Consider the following 4958-nt stretch of genomic DNA (forward strand, 5'->3'; position numbering starts at 1 on the left):
TTATTTGTTTTTTTTAGTTGACTTTTCATTACACATTTTTTTATATCTTTAAATATTTTTAAAAATATTATAATATTATTTAAAAATATTTTCTTAATCACTAAATAAATAAATAAATAAAAGAATCGGTAACTTTTCTCCGTGAATAAAGCATTATCCTTGGTTAAGATAGATCTAACTCTTTAATCATTCCTCGTGCTTTTATTCAAATAGTTTTGTACCAAACTTATATGTAATAAACTTATATCTGTTATAAACTATCTTGAATTATATGACCACATTTAGCTAGCCGTCAAATGCATAGTGCTAGTCATCAAATGCATAGTGCATAGTGCTAGCATAGTGAACTAGCCATCAAAAGCATAGTCCCCTTTGTACTCCTATATATATCGTTGAATCCTTTAAAGAATTCATAAGTTTGATACAGATCAATAAGAGAATCTCCTCCCTCGCTCTCTCTCAATCTCTTAAAACTCTATCTCCTTTTTATTGAGTTCATAACACGTTATCAGCACGATTCTCGTTGCAATCCATGAGTATCTATCTACAATAAATCTTGCATCTCCGTGCTCTACCGTTGTGTGCTCGGTTTCACACGGCAAGAGAATACAAAACAAGCTCAAGGTTTTCCAGCAACCCAACAATCAACACCAATATCTGAAAAGTACCATGTCTCCAAGCACAACACATCGCCGATGCAGTCGACAATTTTAGAAACTCCCAGTGTCCAGTTGCCATATGATCAGAAGCCGAAGTCCTCAAAAATGGGTTTGGGGACTGGATTGGTTGTGGGCGCGGTCGCGGTCGCTGGAGCTTTTCTGGAGAAGCACGTGCGGCTCATGTTCACGCCGTCGGTGCTACCATGCCTGCTGATGTGGCAAGTCCTGCTTTGAGTAACCGACTGTCCGGATCCGGTTGTCGTGGTCCGACTCCTATACGTGGTGGAGGAGGACGATATGGTAATCTACTAATCTGGAGGCAGGTCTTCAATTTCCTAGATACGGAAGGCTCAACAAGAGACATATGCTGTTGCTGTACAACCCTGTTCAAAGATTCCTGTGCTTGTTTTAGCGGCAGACCTATAGCCGAGTACGACGTCATCCTTCAATACATCGAAGTACACCGGCGCATCCCTCAAACTCGATCGACGTTGCAGCCAATAAATCCAGGAAACTAGCAGCTGGAAAGCATGGCTTAACAAGCCCTTTGGCAAGAACATATTATCTCATTAAACCTCTACGTTTTGTCATAATTGGAGGATCTACTCTCTTACGAGAGGCTCTAGTTTCAAGAGCGTTTTATGTGCGATCATGCACCAGAATCTTCTGGTACCAGGGCGTCTATGCCAAGATCGGAGTCCCCAACTGCAAGCTGGCACGCAAAAGTGAAAATGACCACCTGCCATTATTGTCCAGACCCACCTTGGACTATTGAAACTTGGCGTGCCAGGTAAAGTCAAAAAATGGCTTGAGGTACTTACGTTTCTTTCATCTCAGGCACTATGAAATTTGTTGAAATATTGCTATGTATTATTGTTTTTATTCCTTGTGTTCTAAAACTTTGGGAAGTTCAACACGTTACGCATGCTTTTAACACATGTGGGGGCATAAATTTGTTAGGCATCAATATTAAAATCAAGATGAGGACAACATAAATATTAAAGAAAGATAAAAGCAGAGACAAAACTAAAGACTTTTGAAAGTATGACATGAGAGATGACATCATCTTCTCCTATTTGTCAGCCTAGGTGTCAGATTTCTTCACAATTTATCATATGGTGGTACTATCAACTATGTTAGCCTCTGAATATGCTTGTCCATATAGGAATGATACACCTTAGTGGCAAAACACGAGCTTCAAAGCTGTGATCAGATTCATTAGTCAAATATAGTATGATAAAATTTTATATTTATTAACATAGTTTACATATTAATTATATTTGATGAATTAAAATTTTTATAATTCACATTTTAATGTGATTAATTTTATTCATATTGTTTAGATACAAGTTTTATTTATTGATGATATGATTTATCTGAGAATGGAAATGGAGCATCCCTGAAGGATCGCCCTAAATCAATAATAGCTTTTGAGTATCTTATAGTTTAAATGATTGATACTTGTACCAAAAGCTCATTATGATTTATGCACCTGAAGTTGCATAATTGAAATTGTGGAAAGAATATATATTTGAATGAACGTCTCGAATATACTCTTGAAGTAGCAATATCGAGTATGCTCCTGAAGTAGCAATACGAAATGCAAACGTTTACAATATATTCTAAATTTATATATGTTCTTTCAATGACTGAGCAAAATAATGAGCTTTTGATAAGAATCATTAGTCACGTCTTACTAGATCTACATCATTCCCTGAAGTGAATGATAATGAATTTATATCATTCTATTCCCTGAAGTGAAAAGAATGATGCGTTTTATTCAAAGAAACTAAGAGATTAGACGTGATAATGAATATCTTTTCGGGCCAGAAGCTCGTATTGGAAAAGCTGTAAGCTTTCTCTTTGAGATGATATTATACAAATTATTGAATCAAATATTATGATGCATCAAAAGGTGATATGATTCAAAATGTTTGTATCTTTTCATGGTTATCTTGATAATCCAAAATCAATTACGATAAGTCGAATGATTTTCATATGGACGTCCATAAAAGAACCAGAAGATTCTTTTACTATAAAGTCTTACCACCAGAAGTGGAAAGAAAAATTTGCCAGAAGCAAATAAGATGAAATAATTTGACGTTATCTTGATTATCATATGTGAACCAGAAGTTCAGATGATAATTAAATTTTAGATGCAATAAGATAAAAATGTCTCATATTCTAGCTGCTAAAATCCCAGCGAGAATTGAAGTCCTTGTAGGACAATTAAGAAATTTAGCAGTCTAAAGACATGTTTAAAGGCATGTGAGACGTATTGATACAAAAGATAGAGCATCTCAAAAGAGAAATGCACAAATAATTTGGTGCTCCTGAAGAGGCCTTACCCACAAAACAAGCAATAAAGTCCATCCAAATTCTCTGTATAAAATTCTCCTATATAAACTCTTGAAGAGTGCCTCCTGAAGAGGTTTTTCATGAAAATGTCTTCCCTTGAAGAGGGACAGGTACCTGAAAATAACGAGATCTCGATACATTTCATGAATAATGGAGAAATTATAGATAGAAATAAAATTGTTGTCGACAATGTATTTCCATATGAGATGGCAATTGACATTATCAGAAGTAATGATGAAAGTGAATCAAGAATCATCGAAGAATACGACGTAAAATATTGGCCAAATTTGAAAAAAACAATTCTTGCAGAATTGATTCACTAGTAAAATATGATGCATCGGGACTTATAGTCCAAACACCTAAAGATGTGATGCTTGTTGAATGTCATTGGGTATTTATAGAAAGGAAATAAAAATGTGATATATAAATCACGAATCAGTTTCTCAATTCCTGCAGAATTGATATCACAAAGTAAAATGTGATAAATATGGACTTGAAGTCCAAACACCTAAAGAGGTGATTTTTGTTAAATATCAGTGGATATTTATATACATGATATAAAAAGCCTGAAACTTTTAATATGAAAATGTGATATATAAATCACAAGTGAGTTTCTCGAAGAAACAATATTGATATGATTTTAAAGTGGTTGAAATCATATTGAAATTTTTATTAGCTTGAAAGTTACCAAGAGTTTGGATATACATGATTAACTGCATATTTATATGGATCATTGGATCATGATATATATATATGAAAATCCCTGAAGGATAGAAAATGCTTGAAACTTCTAATTTGAATACATCTAGAAATATGTATTCTATCAAGTTTCAAAGATCCTTATATGATCTAAAGCAATCCAAACGTAAATGGAAATAAGCTATTATTGCAGTTTATATATATGATTTAATGTCATTAAAGCTCCAGAAGAGCTCATGAAAACTGAAACCCTTGCTGCTTCAAGGGGAAGATGGATGATGTTATTAGTCATGAAATACCATCTTTTAAAACAGTTAGTATTTCAGATTCATATTATGGGTTTGATATGAAGTGTGCATTATTAAAGAAGAAATAAAAGGGAGCACACAGAACATCTACCAAAAGATAGAAACACAAATATAAATATTTGTGAAATATTATTATCTTGAAGCAAGAATTACAGAAATTTGAGGCACTTTGCCTCATTCTTCAAACGCTCTTATTCTTCAAGAATCTGCATGACATCCCTATCTAAAGGGGTGGGTAATCGAAAAGAAGATTTAAGCAAGGATTTTAAATTCTTATTCTCTTGCTTTATTGCTCCTATCTTCATGTTGGACTCCAGAAGAAGTCGCTGACGGATAGCAATATTCTCGTGGAGTTTGTCAACTCCACAAGTTCTAGATTGCAGTCGCTAAGAAAATGCAACAATGGATGTTGAGTATCGGGTACCGAGACTCACAAGCTCATAAATAGCTTCATTATCTGACTTATGAGTCAGATCATTATATTGCATGATAGCTCCTGTGGTAGAAGCAGGAACAGCTGATGAACGAGGTGCAGAATACCTCATATATTGACCTTGAGAAGATTGCTGAGCCATTGCAGAAAGAGATTGCAGGATAAGAATGCAGAAAGAGATTGCAGAGTAAAAATGCAGTATGATTACAGAAAAGTGAAGAAGATGAGATGCGAATGAAGATGAGCTGAATATATCTTTTATAGAGAAAATTATGATACAACATCTCTCGTGAAACAAGAGAAAAGAGACGAAATATAGCTTCATAGCTCTGTGGTGCCTGACAGCACGCCTGACAGCTGCGGCACCTGACAGCATGCCTGACACCTACAGAGGAGTTGAAAATCCGCGATGCTTGTCTGATCTTAAAAGGCTGGCCACCGTTTTTATTAAAATATGAGGTTAGCGGTTTAATGTTGATGAATTCTTCACTAACTGTGTTA

The sequence above is a fragment of the Carya illinoinensis genome, chromosome 7 (genome assembly GCF_018687715.1).
Source record: "Carya illinoinensis cultivar Pawnee chromosome 7, C.illinoinensisPawnee_v1, whole genome shotgun sequence".
Classification (NCBI taxonomy): Eukaryota; Viridiplantae; Streptophyta; class Magnoliopsida; order Fagales; family Juglandaceae; genus Carya; species Carya illinoinensis.